A 26406-nucleotide genomic window follows, 5' to 3' on the forward strand; every position below is an offset into this window, starting at 1 on the left:
TCCTTCTGAATTGAACCATTGAAGAAGAGATTCAAAACTGACTAGGCTAGAGACAAGGGATGAGAGTGTGATGCCAAAGACAAGTGCTTATGGCACTTGGAAGAGTCAGCCTTTGGTTCTACATTCAGGACTGATTGGTACTAAAGGGTCAGGAGGTAAAATAAAAAGAAGAACCTCTTAACCCAGACTTGCCTTTTACCAGGCACAATGGTAGAATTACAGCAGAATGCTAATAGGAATACATTCATATTCTACTCATAGAGGAAATTAACTGATACAGTAGCTTGATTTGCACAATAAACTACTCAGTTATAACTAGGTTTAGCAAAGTCTTGCTCTGCCAGTATGTAATCTTAATTTTGAACAGCATTGAAAAGAGTTTGGATTTATGCTTTCTATGCACTGTGCAGTACAGATTAAGAAAGTAGAATATAATCAAGTAATAGAATATAATTGCTAAACAAAGAAAAGGCATTCTGTTTTGGATGGCAATGCACACTTTTTCAATTATATTCATTAAACTCTGCCCAAGGTTTTGTACTGACTCCCAGAACAAGTCAAGAGTGATTTGTCTCTAGCTACGTTTATTTTCTGTTCCTTCTTGATTGAAAATAAATCTCTGCAGGTGTTTTGTTGTTGTTTTTGTTTCTCATTAGTTTGTTTTTAAGTTTATAAACGTATTATATGCAATGGAACAACACAGGCAGAAATGTTCTAGGCATACTAAAAGATTCATTGGCTTTAATAACTATTCTTCAGAAATTCTGCATATCAACTTTGATAGTGAAATATTGATCCAGATGGTAAGACAAGGAAAACTATTTTATGCTTAGAATACCTCCAGAAAAGCCTTCTAGGAACAGTAATTGAGGGATTCCATCGCTTATGTTCAGTTGCAGACTGGAACCAACTCTAGAAAAATCTAGAAAACCATAAAATTCATGAATTAATTACCTCATGGCATTTTAAATCTAGAAGTAAATTGTTTTGTTTCCTGCTACATTGATTCTAAATAAATATACTTTGTATATTTTTTCTTAAGATAATGTTCTTCCCATACCATCTACGAATGCCTGTATGCAGCTACATTGTATTGTGATACTATTTCTAGTTATTGCTAAAAATATCTAAAAATGGCTCCTTGTATGATGCAACTTTGTTGTTTTTTAAGGTTTGGATCAGTAGACATGGATGTATTCTAAATCACAGGGATCGTATGGATCAAATACATTTTCATCATGAATGTTTCCTCTAAAATACGTTTATATGACTTGAATCTTCTACTAGCATAGTTTTCAAAATGAAGTTGGAAGATGATGGAGGAAGAGGATGTTGCCAAGTAAAAGGAATGGAAGATGTTTCTTGCTGCTTAAACAATCTATAAAGTGGATCTGGCTATATCATTTTTAATAGATGGAGATATGCAGAATAATGAAACTGCAAGGATTATTCCATCAAACTTGTAATACAACATAAAAATGGGGCTGTTATATTACATCAAGTTAATACATTACAAATAAATACTGTTCCTGTAAGACCATCACTGTCAATCCCAAACAGATAGGTCAATTGCCAAGTTCAAAATTCTACACTTTGTCAGCCAACAGGTGAATATTTCTAAGTCCTCCATTATGACCTTGTAAATCAAGAAAAGGTGTAACTAAAATAAGCTGTTCTTAACTACAGTTTCCACAGTGGACAAAATGGAAAAAAAAAACAAACAAACAAACAAACAAAAAAACACCTTCCCCATATCCACTTTCTTCTAACTCTTCTCCCCTGAGCAGTACAGAGGAACAGGGAATGAGGGCTGTGGTCAGTCCCTAACATTTCATCTCCACCTTTCCTTCACGGTCACTCTCTGCCCCTGCTCCACGTGGGGTCCCTCCCACAGGATGCCATCTTTCCCAAATGGAGCCTTAACCACAGGCAACAGCTCCCCAAGAACTGCTCCCACATGGCTCTGTACCACGGGGTCCATCCATCCCCCAGGAGCAAACTGCTCCAGCACGGGTCCCCCACGGGTGGGCGGCAGCTCCTCCCAGCCCCCCTGCTCCTGTGTGGGCTCCTCTCCACGGGCTGCAGCTCCGGCCCGGGGCCTGCTCCTGCGGGCACTCTCCATGGCCTCTTCAAGGCCACATCCACCTGCTCCACCAGGGGCTCCTCCACAGGCTGCAGTGTTTAGATCTGCTCCGTTTGGGACCCATGGGCTGCAGGGGGACAGTCTGCTCCCCCAGGGGCCTCTCCACAGGCCTCAGGGGAACTGCTGCTGCATGCCTGGAGCACCTCCTGCCCTCCTGCTGCACTGACCTTGGGGGTTGCAGGGATGGTTCTCACCCCTCTCTACCAGCTGCTTTTGTGCAGCAGATTCTTAAATCTGCTCTTGCAGAGGCCCAACCATCATTGCTTATTGGCTCAGTTCTCATCATCATCAGCAGGTCACTTTGAAGCTGGCTGAAACTGGGTCTGAATGTGGGGCAACTTCTGGAGTCTTCTTACAGAGGCTACCCCTGCAGTCCCCTTGCTATGCAAGTCTAAGCCCTTGCCACATAAACCCTATACATATACATATACATATTTAGTGTGTTTATGTATATAGTGTGTGTGTGTATATATATATGTAGTGTTATTGGAATACCTAGAAACTAACAGCTGAAATGCAAACTACCATAACGGTAGTTAAAAGTTACTTTGCAAAAGTTACTTTTGCAAAAGTTACTTTGAATTGCATGATGATGCATGAAAAAGGAGACAGAACCATAAATGCCTGGTATCACATACCATACCAAAAACTTATTGGAAAAAAAGAAATGAGATTTTTCTGTAGTGTTCCTGATCCTTGGCCATTATTTCACACTGCAAGTGCACCCAGAACTGTACATTTTAAGAGTATACCAAACTATTTCAGCTTGAGTGAGAGGATACAGGTGAAGAAACTCATCTAATCATCATACAATTACAATGAAATGACTATCAGTTTTAAAATGAATTGTATGAGGAACATACTGGAGTGACTAATTCAAGTCTCTAGCGGGTTCTCAAAACAGACACAGAACAGGGCAATTGTGAAATCCTCCCTGGGTCCTGATACTATGCCTTCAGTCTCATCAAGACAAACAGCCAGTTTCATCTTTGCCCACGACAGCAAGAGCATAATTTCTAACTGCATGTAAACTGCTGGGGAGGAATTCCTCCCACCTAAGTTTAGTTATCTAAATTTAGTTGTCTACAGTAGGCTTAGTCAAATTTAGTGGATTAACTTAGGGGAGTCCTCCTTTATACTCAGTGTAGTGAAACAGGCTGCTACACGGGGAGATTCCTCATGCATGTCTTAGATACTTTCCTTAGGATCAGATTAATTCTTTCTGCATGTCTTGAGGACTACATGGTGGGCTGAAATTGATTTGCTTCAATTTAGACATACCTAAATGAAGTAGGAAGACTCTTATCTGGTCATTTGGAAGATGGATTTATCTCCTAAACTCCTTTCATTTGGGCCACAGATGAGTGATGAAAGGCAGGAGGAGAAGGCCTAATAAATATTAAATTGTGTTTTGGATAGATGGCTATTTAGGTGCATAGTAAACATTTTTTTTTTTTATAGATTTAGAATTGATTTGCTCTGTGGAAGTCATGTTAACTTTTATAGCAATGATACTTTTAAAAATATTGTGACATGCCTAATTTTAACATATTATTTGTAATTTAAACCTTAATTAAAATAGGTCTTTGTTTAATTTATGTTTCTGAGAAGTTACTCTGAAGCTTGACATGCTTAGGGACATTGTTTAGTGGTGGACTTGGTAGTGTTATGTGATGGTTGAACTTGATGATCTTATGGCTTTTTTCCAACCTAAATGATTCTGTAATTCTATGATTATCAGTTTTGGGAAACTATATTATTATATATTTAAGAAAACTTTCTTTTATTTTTAATCTCTTATGAAATAATTTTATACTAACTTCTTTGACCCCAAACCGTGTAGTCCTTTATATACTTGGTATATAAGAGAAATGATGATCCATGAATATGTTTTTTGTTCATTTATTAAATGAACACAATGTCCCTAGTACAGTGTGTAACTTAAAATTATTAGGTCACCATATGTCAATGCCAGACACATTGAAGAACTCATAACTAAAGTGGTATGATTCTTGGATTTTAAATCTTTCATTCATGCCAGTGTGTGAAGGTCAGATGTTGATGTTTGAGTTGGTTAAGGACCGTGGAATGTTTTGTTTCTCAGCTGAGAATATTCTTCCCAAGTGGCTGCAGGGCTTGTTCCTGGGCCTAAATTGAGACTCAAAACATTCCATGACCCTTCACCTTGCAAACTGAAACATCAACATCTGCCTCACATAACACCACTTGAGAAAGAGTATATATGGGCTGAGACATCACTAGAACTATTCTTGCACATTGCTTAGGAAAAGCCATCCTCAAGCCAGGGCAGTAGTTGTAAATAATTGGATAAAACCTACCCCTCCTCCCAAAACAAGCAAACAAAAAAACAGTGTATACATTTATTGTTAGGATTTTCAGCTGGTAAAACTCTGAAAGAGAAAATTTAAGGAGATGTTAGCTTCTGTATATATATATTTTTAATTATTTTATTTTTTGTAACTAATTTGGTCATACGAATAACCAGAAGGAAGAATTATCCAGAGTTTCTGCTGTAATTGAATGTGCACTTCAGCTTTAAAAATGTGGAGGTGGGAAACTCTAATTTACTACCTTTAATTTAATAACTTTCTGTTGAGTTTCTCCAGAACCCTTATCTTCCTAGAGACAGAACAAATAAACTGCTACTAGAAAGGAATCGTTCAGTAGCATTTATACCACTGTTTCCTATTTTTAATAATGATATTCATCATTAGGCTTTGTACTTCAGATGGTTGCTTATGTACAAAAGTATTTCTTTTCTATTTTTGGATCTGATCCTTCACCACTAAGCATTTCATTCCCACACAACAGCCTTAAAGAGACACTAAAGCCACACAGAAGACTACAAAATAAATAAATAAATAAATGAAAATCTTTAGAAATAAGTGCCTTTGCGGCATGTACGCAAATTATATCTGCCATGTAACAGAACTTCACCAGCTCTGATAAATCACAGTTTCTTTCTTGTCGTTCTATAAAAAGATCAAGGTCAATCAGATGACACCCTGAGAGTATGCCGTGAAAATGGTTGCTTATTACCTAATCCACTAAAAATTTCACGTTTGTTTTTAAGCACAGGAAGCTCTTCCACACAGACAGTCATTTTGTTGTGACTACCTCTTTTTCACCTACCTTTATTAAATCAAGACACAACACCTTTCATTTTATGATGAGCTTCTGAATATAGTTCATGTTTGAACATGTTCAGCAATGAATTGGAATCAGGCAATAATCATGATGAGTCTGAACTGAAACAAAGGAAATGTGTTCATGCATGAAGTTGTCACCATTTCAGGTGTGCATATCAGTCATGAGCATATCAGGAGACCTGCAGAGAAGGAAGCAGGTGATCCAGTACAATGTCTTGAAAAGTTCAAATACCAACATCCAGGAAAACCAATTGCAGAAAAGTGACAGAGAAGTGTGCAATCCACAGAAGACTGGAGAATGAGTGGAGAAATAAAATCTTCACTATCAGGAAATAAGACAAAGGTTTAGGAGGAAAGATCTAGAGCCATCACTAACTTCCCTTAGATCTAGAGCCATCACTAACTTCCCATGCACTCTGGATAGAAACATGCTAAGTGAAGACTGGAAAGTGGAAAAAGTCTCGCATTTCAGGGGACTGCATCTGAAATAATTTCAGTACTTCCATAAATGACATAATCTATGCTAAAAAAAAACACTCAACCATTGCCATAGCATTTTTGTAAGTATAGGTGTGTTTGCTGATGACTATAGCTTTTCTCATCCAGTTAAATCACATAAATATGCAAGGAAAATAGTTCAATAGACATCTCTCAAAATTAAGCAAGAAGTCTATGAAATGACTGAAGGCTTATCTACCCTCTGTGTTTCTATCCCTTCCTATTAATTAAATGTTTTCTTCCCTTTCTTTGGATCATGTCAAAATTCTTAACTTCTCATCTCTGTGTTTTAGAGACTTTGTATTTAATAATCTTTTCTAAGATTATTAATAAAACAAACAAACAAACAAACAAACAACAGCAACATACACTCACTAGATACACTATGTCCTCTCCAAAAGTACATTTCTGAATGCAGTCTTGAAAATAGGATCTTAAACTAAAATCACTGATTACTGGCACAACCTTAATTGCTAAGTATTATAGGAAACGAGGCTGAAACGATTATTAAAATGATTATTAAATGATCCCTAGATTTATTTGTAAATATTCAGAATATATTAACACAGAGGATCAAATATGATATCTTTACATACAGTTATAATAGCTGATTTTTGACGTGATTCTTATATTTAAAGTAAAACTGACAAACTGACAAAACCATAGTAACCATAAAAGGTCACTAATAAGGCAAAACCTTAGTGACCATAAATGTTTGTCTCACAAGGTGAGAATCAAATGGTGTTTATTCTTTGCTACAAGGTCTTTTGAATAAACTATACAATAAATGTTGATACAGGAAGTGCACTGGAAGGGGAACACAGTTGAGTTGGAATTAAGAGCTTTTTTTTTTTTTTCAGAACGACGAACTTCTTGTATCAAGTCACACCTGAGATAGCATCTCCATACCCATTTTTTCTCAAGACCCATCATAACTGTCCAAAGAAAATAATACACATAACTGAGATTACTTTAGTAAATTGAAGAGCCATATTTCATGATATTTCTCTATAAAGATAAGACTCCTTTTTTTTTTTTTTTTTTTTTTTTTTTTTCCCTGTTTAATCCTGTATATTAGCAAATGTAAAACAGATTATACTGCTCATAATTTTTATGACATCAGGTGTTTTTCAGCTTGACCTTTGAGGTGTGCTTATTATTATGATTTGATCAAATTCAGTTTTGAGATCAGTAGCCTTACTGATAATGACAAGTTATTTCATCACCTTCCACTGATATGAATGTGAACATACTCCTGCTTGTAGAAGAAAGTTTATGGAAAAAAGCTTTTGACAAACAAATTCTATTCTACTTATATATAGTTGTATTCAATATATTACTTTCAATCTAAGAAAAATACCCAAATTTGAGAAAAAAAATCAAATTCCTGTTCACACAGATCTAAGGGTAAGATACTAGGGTATAAGCTGCTACTGCCACGTACTACAGTCCAGATATACTGTATTTATATACATGAAGAGCTGCAGTAGTAGTTCTTACAAACTACGTCTATTTCAGTAGGACAACAGAGATTGAGAAAGTTACTTGGAGTAAACAATAACCTGAGAGCTAGATGGTGTAGAATTATTTAATTAAAGTTGGAGTAATAATCTCCTCTTTGCTGATTTCCTTTCTATGGAAGAAGTGAAATGCAGCAATTTTCATCTGAAATAAATTACACTCCCCGTAGCCCTTCTGAATGAAAACAGTGTGCTGTGTTAATATTTGAAAACATAACCTACACCTGTCTTTCATATCTGCTCAGAAAGTGTGTTAATAAAAGCAATGCTGATGGCCTTAGGGTGGGTCTAGTCCTTCATTGATGATAGGGAGCATCTAGTGACCCTGTGCTGAGTGGTGTGAATGCTAGCACATGGTTGCACAGCCCTTTCCCAGCACTCACATCAGTGCCTGTTTAATATAAGTACGTCACATGAGCAATGTTTGGACACACATCTCCATGCCCCTGTATTTTCTTAAGAGCTGTTTGTTCTGGACTTATTTGCTGTTAATGTATTAATGCGGAGCTTCACTGTCTGATGTGAAAATGTAGCTCATTATCAACTGGTGCAGAAACCTGTTGACCTTCCGCAGAAATGGCAAAAAGGACCCTTACTTTTGTGTTTTCAACACAACACCAGCTTGTGGAGACTGTAACAAAGAAACCATGTTGTCATATCAGCCAATAAAAATAAGCTTCCTCCTTGGTATTTTCTCCTCCTTCTGCTTCACAGTATTTAAAAATTAATCTTTCAGTAGGTAACTTGTTTTTAAATTTTCCAGTGTTGCCACTTGTCCCACTTTAGCTCCAACTAGGGAATATTACTGCAGACAGAGCTCCAAAAATCATTTAATTTAACCCTGCCGAGAGCAGAGGGAGAGCTTATAACTGTTAAATGACACTAGTTAATCTCCACTCTCTTCCCCAGGGCAGAAACAACCCAAGGAAGTGTTCAGGAAAATAAAGTTAATGTGAACAGACTGTCTGTGTAGTTTCTTTCACCTTTCCTTTGCTCTCTCTCTGGCTCTTCAAGCCAGAGCCAAAGAGCCATCAGCACTGCATTTCTTTGAAAACTTATGCAAATTTTGATCAATGTGCACTCAGTTTGTCCTTCATTAATCTGTTTATCTATTATCTATTACTTAACACAAAGTAATTTTGTGGGAAAAATTAATCATATGTAAAGTTCATGCCAGAGGCGGTGCCTTCACCCCCTCTGCCTAGAAAGCCTGCTTGAAATGCACAATACTTGCGATAGTTAGTTAGTCAGAGTGCACTATTTGGGCCTTGTTTTCTCTGCAGATTTTATGTCAATAATTCATAACACAAAGTACATTAAAATTTTGTCATCATTATATCAATAGTACAAACAGCTAATGAACATGCTAATCAGTTCTTAAAATTTACAGACTATTCTGAAATGTGCTGCCAAAAGAAATATGAGCTGAAATCATAGAACCATAGAATGTCTCAGGTTGGAAGGGACCTTAAGTATGATCTAGTTTCAACCCCTATGCCACAGGGAGGGACTCCACTGACTAGATCAGGTTGCTCACATACTCATCTAACCTGATCTAACACCTCCAGGGATGGAGCATCCACAGCCTCCCTGGGCAACCTCTGGGCAGGTTGAGGTAAGCCAGAGATAATTCTGATGGAGGTCCATAGTGGTCAAGCTGAAATACTGACAAGTTCTTTCAGTTTGGGGTTATTATTTACTGACAGGCTAAAGCTCTGCTGAAGTTCAAAACGACATTTTACTGTGGAGTTCAAAATTTCAAAACCGGGCTTTGTTCCAAGTGAAATTTTTTTTCAATATTCTTCAGGAAGTTAAAGTGCCAGGAGATAAAAGTATGGGGAGAAAGAATAGGTTGATTAATCAAAAGCAAAGAAAAATGTTACAATATTGACATAAATAGTGCATTTAAATAAATTGAAAATAAAATGAAAAATCAAATAACAGCTTCTTGAAACATTGTTCTAAAAATATCAAATCTGACGATTTAACATTGTGAGAATATTTTTCTGCCCCTGAAGTTTTCATACAAAATACAATTCTAATATAAACCGTTCTGGTGTATGTTGAACAAAATTTTAATGTCTTCATTTTTACCACCTTCAAGTTTTACTAGCTTTGATTTACACTGAGCAGCAACTCATGAGTCTCATTAACAGAATGGATTATGTTCATTACTTTCTGCTTCATAGTTCAGAAGCAGTGATGTAAGTTGTTTTATCTTTTCATTTGTTAAATACACATTACTAAATCTGTAGACACTGAACAAAATATAACATCAACAATAATTAGTAGAGATGCTCTTACTGTATAACAGGTCTGTATTCCTACTGGGATATATATATTTAAATACTTATAAATATATATATATATATATATATATATATATATATATATATATATATATATTCTATTTCCTATTAAAAGTGTTGATATTTTTATTATAGAGTACAGATTTAAAAACAAAAATCAATTGCAATTATCTTATAAAAGACTGAAATAGGTCCAAGTCTCTGTAACATTAAACAGACTTTTGGATCAAAATGTAAGGTTAAATGTATGGTATATGTAGCACTTTATGTGATTTATTTAAGAGAATCATTGAACCATAGAATCTTAGAATCCTAGAATTATAAACTATTCCAAGTAGGAAAGGACCCACAATGACCACGGGGATCCTGGCTCCACACAGGACCACCCAAAAATCAGATCATATGTCCGAGAACATTGCCCATATGTTTCTTGAACTCCAGTGGGCTCAGTGTTGTGAACACTGCCCTGGGCAGCCTGTCCCAGTGCCCGACCCCTCTCTCGGTGAAAAACCTTCTCCTAACCCCCAGCCTGACCCTCCCCTGTCCCAGCTCCATGCCTTTCCCTCGGGTCCTGTCGCTGTCCCCAGAGAGCAGAGCTGGGCGCCTGCCCCTCCGCTCCCCTTGTGAGGGAGCTGCAGGCCGTCATGAGGCCTCCCCTCAGCCTGCTCTGCTCTGGGCTGAACAAACCAGCCCCTCCTCATACTTGCCCTTCAGACCCTTCACTATCTTCATAGCCCTCCTCTGGACACTCTCTAATAGATTTATGCCCTCCTTACACCATGGCACCCAGAGCTGCACGCAGTGCTGGAGGTGAGGCCGCACAGCACAGAGCAGAGTAGGACAATCCCTTCCCTCTCCCGGCTGGCAGTGCTGGGCCTGGTGCACCCCAGGGTACGGTAGGTCCTCCTGGCTGCCAGGGCATGCTCCTGGCTCGTGTTCAGCTTGTCATCAACCAGAACCCCCAGATCCTTTTCTGCCGGGCTGCTCTCCAGACTCTCATCTCCAAGTCTGTGAATATATCCAGGTCTGCCCCTTCCTAGGTGCAGAATCTGGCACTTGCTCTTGTTAAAGTCCATGTGGTCAGTGATTTCCCAGCCCTCTAATTTGTCACAATCTCTCTGCAAAGCCTCTCTACCACTAAAAGAGTCAACAGCTCCTACTAATTTAGCATCTTTTGCAAACACAGTATGCATTTGAATCCTGCGCCAGTAACATTTATAAAAACATTAAAGAGAACTGGCCTTAAATTTGAGCCCTAGGGAGCCCCACTACTGACTGGCCACCAGCCTGATGTAACCACTGTTGCTATAATCCTTTGAGCCTGACCTGTTAGCCAATTGTTCAGTCATTGTATTGTATTTTTCTGGGTGTATGCTGGGTTTTCTGTCCAGAAGGATACTGTGAGAAACAGTAGCAAAAGGTTTGCTGAAATCCAGAAAGATTACATCAACTGGTTTCCCTTGGCCTACTATATATAGAATCTATTAATTCACATGGACACCAAATCATATTAAAAGAAATTTCTATCATATAACAGGAATGTAGTCTGAGTACATATTTCTGTAGAAATATTCCATTATAAATGAAAGTTAGCTAATAAAACCCTCTGATTTGTGTGTGCATGCTTGCTTAGGAGGGACTCCACATTGAGATTCAGGGTTCTTTATATAAAATATGCAAATGGAATCCATAAAAAATTCAGGTGATCTGCATAAAGCACCCTAAGGCAAGGTCCATTACACCTTAATGGAATTAGAAATGTGAGGGGAAAAAAAAAAATAGAAGAGATCCCATGTGCCCATGTTTAACTGCTTGAAATAAATCCAGAATGCTGATGCATTTCCTGAGGTAGATATTTTGCACAGGTAGAGACCTTCATGAAGGAGACAGAATTTGCAAGAGCCTAGGATACATCATAACAGGCACAATAGAAGTATCATTAAAGAATCTCCATAGAACCAAAAACGTAAGTTAAAGCCTTATTCAGCTGTTTGACGATCCTCACAGTGCTTAACTATGCTAGCCTGCCACCATTCCTGCTGTCTGTGAAGATCTGTCAATGGTCCTTTGTTGCTCACAGCAAAATGCTTTCAGAGGTGATGTACCACACTGCCATGAGACCCAGTAGCCTCTGTCTTACTGAGGACTACAGGGAGGATGCCCTCTAGTTTTGAGGGGATTTTGCTGTTGGTGGACTATCCCACTCATATGTTCTAAAGAGCTTGAATCAACCCATTTGCAACCTTCTCCTGTGTCCTGTTATACAAGGATGGGGACAGAAGGATAAAGACAGAGCTGAGGACCCAGTTTCCTCCCTTGGGCCAGACACAACTTGTGTCACACTACTTTTCCACTTTCTGGGCAGATTTGTGAAGAAGAATTGTGTATGTCTTCCTCTCTGGGCATCTTGACCTCTACAGTTAATATGATGTTTTGGTGTTTTGTGTCTTGTCTACAGAGGTGGATAAGAGAATAAGCTTCAACCATACTAAGCCTCGTACTGAGGTAACAGAATGCCATAATTTATATATATATATATATATATATATATATATATCTTCCATTTGGGCAAGATATGCAATCAGACTGCCTGGAAAAGGTCCTATGCAAATCTTATAAGGTTGCACTGGCAGAAGCTCTAATACCCCATAACATGTACTGTAAAAGGACTAAAATGGAACAGATCTCAAACCCTGCCAAATATGATGGCAACTTCAAATAGCAGACATTTACATGTTTTTTGAGCAACTTAAAATTCCTATGATGGGAATAATGAAGCAGTTCTGCCCACAAGGCACAGAGCCCTGTTGCTTGGGATAACACACTCTTCACAGAAGCTGTGCCTCATCAGAAGCAATCTTGCCTTACTGCTGTACAAGAGACTTCTCATCAGGCAATGGAGCACTCAGGTGCCACACACCTCAAATTAATTTACAGATGAGTTTTACTATCTGCAAAATGCTGAACAGCTTGCACTGTGTTCACACAGTATTACTGGCAGTCTGGGTATGAAGATTACTTCCAAAGGCTGAATTTTTTTGTTTGGTTGTGTGGTTTTGCTTTGCTTGGTTAAAATTTACTTCATTTGTGCCTTGGTTTTCCTTGCCTGAAGGATACATGAGGCTGGGTTACAATTCACATTGCAAATCAGCTATATCAAAGTAGCGATAATAAATAGTCTCAGTCTATTCAGAAGTCTTTTGACAGGGAAAATGTCAGTGAAAGGCAAAGGTTTTCTCTACTAATTATTGTTAAAAGTATCATAGTTAAACATTATTTAACTCTAAAAATTAATTAGGAATGACACATTTTTATACTCCATATCAAGAACTAATCACAGGAAAAATCAAATCAAGAAATATTGAATAAAAACTGCTATGTTTTCCTTAATTTATTATAATACCAAGAGATTGCAGCTGAAATGGAGGCAAGATCCTGTAATATTTTGAAACTCCTAATATATTTATTGGAACACTTTAATTACTGACATTAGAACAGGCACAAGTTAGATGCTTTGAAAGAGAAACCTGTACTTTTTTTTTTTTTCCTATTCTCTTAATTATTTTTAAAGTAAATTACTTTTTGTGACATATGGCACTGACATTCAAATATCATAGCATATTGAAGCAACATGACAGTAATGACTTCAAAGTACAGTCACTGCAAGATGTACAGCTAGAGAGCTTCTACCACTTATGTTGTATATTACTTGGGAAAATATGATAAATAATAAAGCCTTCCTTGCTGTTCTCCTGAGCCCATATACTGACTCAGCCCAAAACTGGCAGTACACAAGGCAGGACTTCTCCAGCTATGTTGGTTCCTCTCATAAGCAGGATGCTGCCTTTTGTAAGGAAATGAAGAATGTGAGAGTGTCTGATTCAGTAATTTATCCTTTTAGGGATTATTTAGTATAAAAGAAACAAGAAATAACACATGAAGTGATAAATTAAACATTCAGGCAAACAAAACAGAGAAGCAGGTGACAAAGGTGACAATAAAGACCAGAACTCATTAGTCACTGACTGATAGGCCATTAAAAATTACTCAGGCACAAAGTCAAAGAGGGTCAACCCTGAAGAGGGTTATCCCCAACTTTGTAACTCATAAGAAGAAAAAGACTAACATGAAAAACATTATTATGGGATATTTTATGGTACTATGTGATTTTTTTTTATTATGGGCTGGAGGAGAAAAGAGTGAGGAAAAGGTGAGGGTCATGGCTGAGCAGAGAGAAACAAGCATGAAAAATAAAATAGGAGGGAACAATCAAAGGAGCTGGTCATGTGTAAACAAGGCTGGACAGCACGCCTGAGAGCCCATGCTTGTGGGGGTGATTGTGGGGGTGCCTGGGAATCTGGGCAGTGATGGGGTGTGTGTTCTCACTAGTGAACTTCAAGCTTGATCAGCTGTCAAGGAAGAACAAGACTGGACTACCTGTACAATGTGTATGTGAGCTCTGGTAGCGTTAAGTGTGAGTGCTGTTGAAGTCTGTGCACTGTCTGTGACAGTTGGCATGGCTAGCAGTTATTGCCCTCTGTGTACAGTTGTGTGTGCCTCTGGGATACACACTCAGCCTGATTGAACCTGCACATGGGAAATCAGCAACTGTGGGACCAGGATGCAGATGGACTATGATGGATTTCAATTTAGGTGTGGGACATAATGTATTTCCCACCATTTTCCCAAATGCTAAATGTATTTATTTTATTTTATTTTTTTTTAATAAAAAATATCCTCCAAGCAGAGATAGAAGCTCCTTGATTCAGAAAACACTTTGGCATCTACTTAAATCTCAGTGGGATTTAAAGGGCTTTGCCCTACACAGCCATTATAAGTATTTGTGAATGCACAGGACACTAATATAAATGACACAGAACATTTGGATTATAAAAACCTTTGCATCTTCCCTTAAGTCACACCACTTTACATGAAGCAAAATTCTAAGGAAACCATTATTCTAGATCATTTTGCTAACCTATATTTACTTATATCACTCCCTGAACACTGTATCCTGAAAAGCAAAAACATACAAACAAACAAACCAAAAGAAAAACACACCACCACCACCAACAACAACAAGAAAACACTCATCACCAAAACAAAACAAAACAAAACAAAAGATCTAGGTCAAACTGAGGTAATGCATTCCAGAATTAAGCCATACATTTCTGGATTTCAAGATTGGGTTTCTGTATTTCGTAATTGGACTTCAAGAAAAGTGTGTGATATTTTCAGAGCATAAATGCCAGGTGATAAAAAAAAAGGAGAATTTATTTCTGAACATGCAAAAATTTCCATTGCATTTAAAATGTAAGCAATGTAGCTGATTAAAAGGCATAAAATGTGTAGTCAGTGCATTTAACTTTGACCTCTCTAACAACAACAGTAAAATTATTGAATTTTTTGCTTACAGATCAGTTTATCACACTTTCTTTTTTTCCCTTCCCTAAGACATTAAAAGTTCACTGTGCTATCTCAGTGTTAGCTAAACCCTAAACTCATGCTTAGGAATTGCAAATATTTTATTTCCAGAATAATGCTGCATACCACCTTCACCTCCATTCAAAGATACAAAAAGACATAAATTTCGCAACACTGAATAAAGAGAACTCATGTATGCAGCTCGATATTACAGACTATATATATGCACTCATATATAGTCACAGCTCTTCTTGCATCAGTGAAAATTTGATCATGCTTATATAACATGCTTAGAAGGGTCTCCTAGAAGTGGAACAAAAGACATCAGAATAGCTGTACTTGTGTTCAGTTACCTGGTGAGCAAGGCATTGGGCTGGAATTCAAGATATCAGTGAGATTGGGGTGAGTCACATTGCCCGGTGACTCACAGAATTAGGATTATGAAACTGGTTTACCACGGGACAAGTGCTGCATGCAGAAGAACTATTACTGTCATTCCTGTCAAGGGAACAGTGTCTAATACTGCCCTTATTTAACTTAATGAACAAATTGCAAATTGATATGGCTCAAAACTCAAACTAAAGTCAACATTCACAAGTTGGAATGAATCTGGGATGAAGCCACTGAGCCTACTTGTATATGCATCCAAACTGCACATAGGCTGCTGGACTGGCTCAACAATGCTGTTTTTACCCAATTTCCAAGAAATATTTTAAATATTTAAACTTTTAAAATAATATCTACTAAAATTCCTTTTAGAGAATGCCTGCACAACGAGAAAAATGTAGAAAATTTCTAAATCTCCATTTGCTCTCAGATTTCTTTTGAAATATATATGTACAGGTAGCAATTACTTTAAATATATCATTTTTAAAACATTCAAAATTTTCTTCACTTTTATTCTATTTTATATTTATTCATTTCCAATTAGCTGTGACATCAACAGAAAAATAATTCTAAGTACAGTGAAGGAAAGGGTGAAGAATCATCATAACTAAGAGTATTTTTAAAATGTTTTTTAAAAAAAATCTGTCTTTAGCAACACAGATGGAGTAGCAGGCATACTTATTGTAAATGTACTTCTTGTGGTCAGTTAGCACTGCTTCTGTTCCTTGATTAAGTAAACTTAGCCCATGTAGTCAGGAATGTCTATAAAGAACAAGTTTTAAACCCTGTCATACAAAATTTTTGTGGAAACTGAGCTGAATTGTCATTTGAAAAAAATAGTAGTGAATAAACACCTTCTGGGGAAAAAAAATAATAATAAATCTCATCAGATTAAAATATTTTTTTCTTATTAAAGCAATCAAAATAGTACTAAGTCTTGACTGATACTACTGATACTAGATCAGACCACAAATATCCATCCTGCATCTGTCTACGTGATAGTTAGAAAATAATGTATATACAGGTTGTTTTTCTTTCTGGTATATCTCAGAGTACTTTGCAAATGTTTACAAGAGTACTTTACAATTGTTAACAAAAGGAAGCTTGACACAAAACTAATCCCTTCTCTAAAATCATTTGGATGCTATCAAATACAAGGGCCAGCACTTTCCTTAAGAAATTATTTAGGAAAAATTTCATTAGATTAGCTATGACAAGCTCTCAAGATCTTTTTTTTTTTTTTTTTTTTCCCTGCAGAAGTAGTTCCACCTACATACTACAATGTTTATTATTCTGTTCACTGCTAAAAGTCTAGTGCAGTCTCTGGTTTGGAAGGAAGTACTGACAATATTTTTTGATATATAACTCTTAGTTCTTAATTTTTCCTACTGTACACTAAACGTACTATGATAAAACTAAAGCATGACTTTTCCTTTAGGTACTTTTTCTTCTAACAGTCAGATAGGTGAAATGTGCAGTTCAACAATACTCATCTGCAATTGTATGTCCCTTATTAAAACATGATCTTTTTTTTTCTTTTTTTCCCAAGGCAGTAGTTATTAGCTACCTACAGCTTGTAAATGCATAGCTGGATGATTAGAATGAAGTACGACCTCATCTCTCTTAACATAAGCAGTCCATTTCAGGTAGGATGACTTACTACCGTGTTCTGTTATTGCTATGACTCCTGTTTTGTCCTGCCTTCTTCCTCCTTTTTCTCTTCTAGTTAACATTTACGATAAGTATAAACAGACCACACTTGGCAACTGCAAGATCCAGATGCCTTGCTTGGGAATGTATTTCCAATGTCTGCCTTTGAGGTTTGTACCTTCATTAGCTATGCTTCTAGCAATGCTGATGGAGTACAGAGGTCTATCTGAGCTGGCTCATAGGACTTTCTCTCTTCTCCTGCTTCTCTCTGACTCATTTCTGAGTCTCAGGTTAGAACATTTATCTTAATTCTTATATACAAAATAATAATTTCTGTTGATAATTACCTCTAAAGTGTATGTATAAAACTTCTCATACCAAGCAGCCTTCAAATGGAAATATGCTTAGTTTTTACTTTACGCACAATTAAAATTCTGGATGACTATTTCTTTATTCATCTTTGTAGAACTAAAAAACAAAAACAGAACAACAAAAAGCCTAAAACAATGTAGCCAATCACTGACCAATTCCTGTCTTATAATGTGTTATTGTTGACAATAATCATGTCATTAGGAAATATCATTCTTCAGGGTAAGTAATGTATGTTTTGGATCATGGCAGATAAATACAATGACATCAGGGAGAGAAGGGATTAAACTGGTTAATCAGAAGTGAGATCTTTTAATTGTAGAGCCACTAAGATCTAATGTAAAGATTTTGAACTATTAGCATGAGTTTAATAGGCCAAGCTTTAGATTAGTCTGGGGCTCAGCAGAGCCCTAAATGGAGTGTGTAGCTCTTATCACAGTAGAAATTATGAATTTTGGTGAATGATCACAGACATTTTAAACGATGAAGGAACAACATTCTCTTCAAGCAACTTATATTCACTGGAAGAGAAAGCAAAGATATGGAGTCTAATAGACTTTTCTAGGTAAATCAAGATTTTATAAAATACCAATCTCTAATGCATGAGTTGCACAGAGAGAGTTTAACATCACCTTAAGCTATAAAGGAGCTGACCTTTAGATAGCACACCTGTTGTCTTCGGTCCAGGAAGCTGAAGAGCACAATATTGTCTCTTATTATGTATACTGAAAGAAAAGAATATCATATCTATGCTGACCTACAGTACAGAGGTGATTATATGCCTACCCCAAAGCTCTTGAGACAGGTCCAGTTATGTTTTATTGGCACTTTTGCTTTGTGACACAGTGAAGAAATCAAAGGATTACAATGTGCATAAACAATTCTGCCAGAAGACCAACGGCATCAGCTTGAAGTAAAAAGAACAAAATCTAGGTAGGCACTTTTTTTGTTTGTTTGTTTGCTTTTTGGGGGAGTGTTTGTTTGTTGTTTTGCATTCATATAGTTTGCCTTTTCCTAAATGAAGATTTGCTGTCATATTTTACACTTTTATTGAGATGATTTTAATCAAACATGGTACAAATTGCAGTGAGAACTGAAGAGTTTTCATAGGGAGAATTAAAAAGGTGAAATTATATGTTGGACAACTACCAACATATTGGCTCATTCATGAGTTTAACCAAGAAGATACTAAGTGTTAGATCATCTGATTTAAGGCTAATTGCAGTAAACAGTGATCCATGAGAGCCAAAGGAACCGTAGCAAGTGAAGGAAACCCAATAACCCATCTGAACCTGTCTGGTTCCTAAAACCCTCAAAGGGGAGCAATTTGACCTGCTGCTGTGAAACTCATCCAGAAGAGTCAAAGCAGAAAACTCTCTCCATAAGTCCATGCAAACAAGAGGAGTTTATCACCTACAAGGCATAGAACTTCTTGTGAGATTCAGGGAGAAGAAATTGTTAGGATTGTGTAAAACTTATTGCAGAATGCTCCAAGGAGTTGAGACGTGTACAAAATTTATTATGGTATGTTTAGAAGAAGGATCAAAAGGAGGGGAAGAGAGAGATTACAGTGGATTGGGAAGAAATAAATATGTGAAAATAGACAATGGGATAAGAAGGGTTGGTCAAGTTCAGACAGGTTGCTGGTCAGCACACTTGTTTGACTAAAGCCTGCACTTGATTGCTGTGGTGTACCTCACCTTCTCATTAAATTCTATTCTTCAACACCTTCTGCATGGGTGTGCTGTCTACTCTGAGTGGTTGTGAGTTAACACTTGCAAACTTCAGACTCACTAGCAGGCAAGGAAGTTATGAAGTCTGAGTAGCAGCACTTGGAGGGGAACCATGAACTTCAGGAGCAGGTGTCAACATCAGGGAAAGATGGGATCTGGAGCCAGCTACTGGCTACATTGAGTGCCTAAGGTCAGCAACCAAAGGGAACCACATAGAGATGAGGAACAGGACCAGAAATTCTGCAGTAATCCTGCTTTTATGTGAATATAGTTTATAAGCACTGGTAGAGGTGTTATGTTCTGCCTGTGTTGATCTGTGTGGCCATATCTTCTTTTTGTGCATATGTTTGCACATGCATCTTTAGGGAATACATGGGTTGGATTGGACATGTGGACATGTAACTGCAGCCTTCGATCCATTAGGATGGGGCAAGAGTAATCCCTTTGGGTACAGTAATCAAAGTTGGTCACATATAACAGTAAGGATTTTTAATTACTCATGTCCAGCAGAGAAAACCAAGGGACCTCAAAGATGCTGTACATGTCTCCATTTTTATTTTCACCATTTTTTCTTGAGTCAAATATGACTAAACCTTATCTGTATGGTTCTGCAACCCTGTCAAGATTTTTAGCAAAAGTAGGACGGAGCCGTTGCAGACTGAACCTTTTTCTTTCTGAAAGAGTAATGCAAATGTTCCAAAGCTTTGCATGGAGAAATGTTATCAACCAGAATGATCTATGTCAAAAAGATCAAGATGTGGGGCACAACTGGAATCAAGTGAATCCCAGATCAAAACACATCAGAAGCATAATAAGCTTTGCCATGCAGCCATTGAGAAAAGAACTCTGCAACACAACAGGAAATGAAAAGTGCAGTCAACTTTTTTTTTTTTTTTTCTTTTTTCTTTTTTTTCAGATTATATAGCAGTGACTGGAGTTATAGACTTCACGGATTTTCTGAACTACAAGATTATCATCCCTAAGGCTATGCCATAGATGCATGTGATAGAATCATACTACCTTTATATTTTCTGTAGCTAAAAACTGGATTATAAGGCAGGATGTGGAAGGTAGACAGTGAAACATTTATAAGGTCAGTGGTATTTCTCACAATTTGGAAATGTCTCAGCCACAGGTTTTCTGTGGGGAAGCCTACTCAGCTTTCCGTGTACTTTGGCTGTTCATATATTGTGCTGTCAAACACAGATGACACCTCACAGTGTTAGGGAATAGACAACACTCAGACAGGCACAAAATCTTCAGACATTTCCCTGATGAAAATCAAAATTTCTCTAGCTCATGGCTGGGTTATGTTTCTGTCAATGCCGACTGAGTAGGAACTTGACTACGAATGCATCTCAGCAGTACTGTAATATCAATTCTAATTTTTCAGGTAGACATGACAAAAATGAGATTGAATGATGACTCCTTTCCCCTCAATGGACAACTGGAAAGACAAATGAGGTATTCTGTTAACTTTTTATTAAATGATCTCCAATTTATTTTCCTTGGATTTCTTGAAGAGGAACACATGTACTGAAATTACATTTCCATGAGTGAATGTAACTTTGTGATACATGTAATTAGAGCATAAAAGACAGAAGAGAACTGCAGTTTCTGAATGGCTCAGTGGGTAGTCTCCCTGCTTTTATTTTCAGTATTAAGTGACTCAGTAAATTCCTATTCTCTTAAATTCTACAGTTTCACAGGCCTGGCTGTTATGTGTTTTTAACAAACTCAGAATTACAAGATCAGCTGGGTGGAGAGTCATTAGAGTGCAAAAACAGTAAAAGCTCAACTGAATAATGGAAGTTTTTATGCAATTTGCATTTGATCCATATGCTACAGTGAGTAATAAGCAGAATTTTAACAAATGTATGGGAATTAAAAGGCCTAATTACTGATATTAACAAGCATTTCCAAAAGATAATGATTCAGATTTTACAAAGCCGTTTGATCTGTATTTCAAATAGAAGAATAAAATTTATGCTCCCAGCATTGAAATAGACTTCCATAAACAAAATAGCAGATATTTTATAAATCTTCTTTTCTTGTCTAAGCTTAAATGAGTCATGACCAGTTACATTCCCATGTGTCTCAGCTACCTCTGCCAAGTTGGTTCCAGGGAAAAAAAAAAAAAAAAAGTATTCTGTTACTCTTGTTTTATAAGATGGGGAAAGGCAAAGAATTTGCAGTCATGGTTCCAGAAAGATAAGATTAATTTTCTCTAATTAATATGTCCATTTTCTGTCAAAAAGAATTTGCTTCACTTATACTAATGGAAATATATATTTTTCTTTCATTTCAGAGTGGCACAAAGGATTGAACATGCATTTTTAGTGTCCTCCTCTCAAAAAATAGTCAGCAGAACTGAAAAACGTTCAGAGAAGGGCAACAGAATAATTAAACTTACAGAAAAGCTTCCAAAAGTTGAATGACTAAGTTAAGTTTGAAATCTTTTTTTTTTTTTTTTTTTTTTTTTTTAAAGTTTGAAAAAATGTGAAAGACTAACGGTGGGTGTAATATCGATATGTGTAATTATGGGTGTCAAGAAGAGGACAAACATGGATTAAATGTTCACTATCTTTTTCAAGTATGAGATGTAAAAGCAATCGAATGAAGGCAGTACGCACCAGGTTCAAGAAAAACAAGAGCTGATGAATTTTCTCATTGTGACCTGAGGGATTAATTGCTGAAGGATTGTGAAAATGTTAAAAGTGTATATGGCTTACACAGAAGACTGAATAAATTTGTGAAACAAAAATCCAAAAAAGATTACAAAACATATAGAAACCATATCTGTCAAAGACCCTAATCCGTGGTTAGAGTCTGGGAGAGCACTATAAGAAATGATGCTGTACACATTTTGTCTTACTGTACTCCTGTCCAGAACTATGCTTTTTTCCCACTGTCAAACACAACTACTAGGCTTAAATGGGATTAGGTAGAGTCAGTAAGGATGTAACTGTGTTAACATTAATTGAAAAAAAATCCCATTAACTTCAACATAAGTTATTTCCTTCATTTCAGTGAATCAGTTATTATCTTCCAGGCTTTACTTCACCAAAGATTTCAAGTTCACCGCTACATTGCACAAGTAATGAGATTTATATACCCTATACAGGGGAAATCAACACTGCCTTTTAGTAAAAGTAACAAGAGTTTTTCAAGCACACAGAAAAACACAAATTAATCCAGAATGGTTTATGCTTGAAATGGGACTCTTACACTTTGAATTTATTTCATGTGAAAAAAAGAATTGTTTCTTTTTTTCAGTTTCATCTACCTGTTCAAGTAGAACATATTCATTTTAAGAGATTTTTTACAACTCTTTCTTTCTTTGGAGTTTTTCTTACTTGACTTCCAAGACTTGATGTAGATCTTGGTCTGTGTTGCTTCTTACAACACAGCTAGAGGATGTTTTGAGACCTAAATACCTTTAAGAATTTTGTATCACCCAAATATGTAATTCCTTTACTTCTCAAAAGCTGCAAGGCATGCTACAGTTCAGCAATTCCATCCACGTTTATTGGGCTTATGTGGAAGGGTTTTGGTAACAAGGGAACTGCTGGAGTGGCCTCTGTAAGAAGAGCCCAGAAATTACCCCATGTCAGAGCCAGCTCCAAAAGGGACCCAGCACCGGCCAGATCTGAGCCAGTAAGTGACTTTGTTAGCACCTCTGTGAGATTTAAGAAAGGATGAAATAAATAAATAAATAAATGCTGTGCATCAGCAGCTGGAGGAGAAGAGTGAGTTGACAGATATGCAAAACATTTCAGCCATCACCCAGGTGAACACATTGTCACCTGGCTGTTCCAATGCTGGAATAACAGGGCCAGTTGCCAGGACTTAGAGGATGGAGAAGCCAAGCAGCTGGGATCCCTCTCTAGGGAAGTGACCATTGACAAAGTGATTGAGAAAGGGACACCAGTCCTCCGACTCTGGAGGCACCTCCTGTTAGGCATGAAGGACTGGTAACACTTCGAGGGAGATGTTATATGTTGCCCAGTGTACCACCATGGAGAAATATATCCAGTGCCTGAGTAAGATAGCTGTGCTGGAGGTGATTTATAGTGAAATGGATGACAAGCAGGTATCCAAAGATCCAGTCATGTGGTCTACATGGTGGAAGTTTGTACAGAGCAGACCAGTGGCAGCAATGGACTGGAAAGATGAAGAGGAACCAACAGTGGACGTAGTGGTCAGCCAATTCTTTCAATACGAATATCTCCTTTCTCTGTTATGGGCCTGCAGCTCAGTTGTGGAGAAACTGTCCCAACGGGTTCAGCAGCTTGAAGAGCATAGATTTTCCTCCTCACCTATATGGACCAGTACCTCAGCTATGAGGTACCTCAGAGACAGTGCTTTTCTGCTCAAGGGAAAGGATACTGTGGATGCACACCACATTGCACCCTGTGGTTTTATTTGAGTGGCCATAAGGAGGACATGAGGAAGTGGAATGGCAAACACACTTTGAGCCTAGAAGCTTGGGTATGTGAACTGCAAGGAAAAATAGCAGCCAAAAAGTGTTCTTCTAGGAAAATTACTGCTCCAGTTTCTATTGGGAAGCTTTCCAGAAGGAGCAGAAGGGCTCATCTTACTATTGACCCTTAGGAAGGGACTTCTGTTTCACATTTGAAAGAATTAAATGATGGTCAGGACTATGGTCAGGATTAGAGGGACCCTGCCTCTGGACAGGCAGAAGAAAGGGACAACCAGATTTATTGGACTGTGTGGATATGATGACCTGGCACATCAGACCCACAGGAGTACAAGGCTCTAGTGGACAAATTGTGAGAAATAATTTGTGTTTTTGCAGTGGAAAATTCCACTAAACTTGTATATTCAAAAGTGATTATGCAGGCATAACAGTGGTATAACAGTGGGAAGTATGTTAAATAGATAAGGGGAAGGTCCCATTGTCCCAAAATAAGTAGTACTCAGCCAATTAGGAAACAGGGGGAGAATCAATTGTTGGGTAATACAGAATATAAGGCTATGATATACTTTTGCTGGGTGCTCCTTCTTGCAGGATGCCTGCCATTACAATTGTGAGTAAAAATGCTACTTCACTGAGATGCTCTCCTGAGCCTGTGTTATGGGCTACAGATTGTTTCTCACAACCTGCACATAGAGTACCCTAATGTCAACAAGTTACCAAGAGGCAGAACCCCTCTGTATTTCTAGAGTGGGGCCTAAGAGTGCCTACATGAAAGCTGGAGAGAGGCTCTTTATCAGGGAGTGTAGTGATAAGGCAGGGAGAGATGGCTTTAAACTAAAAGGGGGTAAATTTAAATTAGATATAAGGAAGAAATTTTTTACCATGAGGGTGGTGAGGCACTGGAACATGTTGCCCAGAGAAGTTGTGGATGCCCCATCCCTGGAAGTGTTCAAGGCCAGATCGGATGTTTTTGTTTTTTTAGCAACCTGGTCTAGCGGAAGGTGTCCTTGCCCATGGCAGGGGGTTGGAATTGGATGATCTTTAAGGTCCTTTCCAACTCAAACCATTCTGTGAGTCTATGATTCTAAGGGTGACAAAGGGATCCCAACAGCTGTCAGTATTGGAGGCCAAAGTGAGCCTAAATAGGAATGAGTGGCAAAATCACCCCATTATGTCTGGCTCAGAGGCAGTTTGAAGAGAATAAAGCCATTCAGCTGGCTCTAAAAGCTGCCAAAAGATAAAAGTGGCCAGTGTTCTATCTTTATACTGACACATAGATGGTGGTAAATGCCCAGTGGGGGTGGCTACAGCAGTGGAAGTGAAATAATTGGCAGCAAAACGTTAAACCCAATGGGCTGCTGTATTGTGGCAAGACATTGCTGCCTGAGTGGAAAGCATTGATGTAAAAATATGAAATACATATGTTCACATTTCCAAGAACGGTGCTACTGAAGAACATCAGCATAAGAAGCAGGTGGAGCTGACCTGAAAGAGGCTGCAGCCCATGGAAATCCCTCACAGGAGCAGACTCCAGGACAGAGCAGTAGCTTTTTGAGGAGGAGCCCACGGTGGAGCAGGAGATCTGATGGAAGCTGCTGCCTATGGGGGACCCATGCTGGAATAGTCCATTCCTGACAGATGGACCCTGTAGTACTGGAGCCATGTTGGAGCAGTTCTTGAAGAGCTGCTGCCTGTGGGCAGCCCCTGCAGGTTCAGTTTGGGAAGGACAGCATCCCGTGGAAGGGACCTCATGTGGAGCAGGAGCGAAGAGTGACCATGAAGAAGTGGCAGAGACAAAGTGTCAGGGACTGATCGCAGCCCCCATTCCTTGTTCCCTTGTGCTGCCTAGGGCGAGGAGGAAGTAGAAGAGGATTGATGAGGGGGGGAAGGTGTTTTAAGTTTACTTTTATTCTGTTATCAATAGATAATAAATTACATTTATCTTCCTATGCTGAGTCTCTTTTGCCCATGATGGTAATTGGCAAGTCATCTCCCTGTATGGTGGTCTCAATCCATGAGCCTTTCTTTCATCATATTTTCTCTCCCTGTTCTTTTGAGGAGTGAAAACAAGAGAGCAGTATGGTGGAGCTTAGCTGCCCATCAGTGTGAAACCACTACACCATGATACTACATATCTGACTTTTGGTGTCACTCATATAATGTTATTCAAGGCTGTAGTGATATTATTGTATTTGTCTTCTTTTGCTTTCCCAGGCAATCTTAAATACATTCTTGTCTACCCTTTTATTTCTTTAATGTGAAATCTCCAAGATGATATATGGTAACATGTTCCATCCTCAAATGCCAACACTCCAGTAAGCCAGCCTGACCCACCATTCATATTATCTTTCAATCTTTATTGCTTCTAAAATATCAAAGGCCTTGGGACTACTCAGCAGTTGAAGTAACGTAACAGCTGAAGTCACTGGCAAAGCAAACTTTGACTTAGCTGGGTAAGAGATTACTCACAGTGCATGGAATAAATTTTTGTAAGACTGTGGTTAAGGAAATGATAAATTAATTCATGAATCTATGATTTCTGTTTAAATGTGACAGATGTTATAGATCAGAAAACTATGAAGACATGCATGATGTATATAACAATACTGCTACATTACAATTGCAGTTGAATAGTTCTGGAACATCCTAAAATCTACTGATTAATAGTAGATTACTACTAGTAATCTAAAATTACTACTACCTATTTCGATATCATATACACTAGCAAATGATAGAACTAGCGTTTTTCTTTGTTTTTTTTT

General features: G+C 37.8%; 1 protein-coding gene and 1 long non-coding RNA gene across 3 annotated transcripts in view; one reads left to right on the plus strand and one right to left on the minus strand.

Annotated features, from left to right (window-relative positions):
• TRPC4 (transient receptor potential cation channel subfamily C member 4) overlaps positions 1-26406 on the minus strand; it is a 166238-nt gene that overhangs the window by 125481 nt on the left and 14351 nt on the right. The gene's annotated exons all lie outside the window — the stretch shown is intronic.
• LOC137852138 (uncharacterized) lies at positions 17000-24526 on the plus strand. The gene is made up of 3 exons (XR_011093668.1): positions 17000-17097; positions 20597-20667; positions 21512-24526. It is a non-coding gene; the product is annotated as an uncharacterized lncRNA (long non-coding RNA).

This window comes from Anas acuta, chromosome 1 (assembly GCF_963932015.1).
Source record: "Anas acuta chromosome 1, bAnaAcu1.1, whole genome shotgun sequence".
In the NCBI taxonomy this organism is placed as follows: Eukaryota; Metazoa; Chordata; class Aves; order Anseriformes; family Anatidae; genus Anas; species Anas acuta.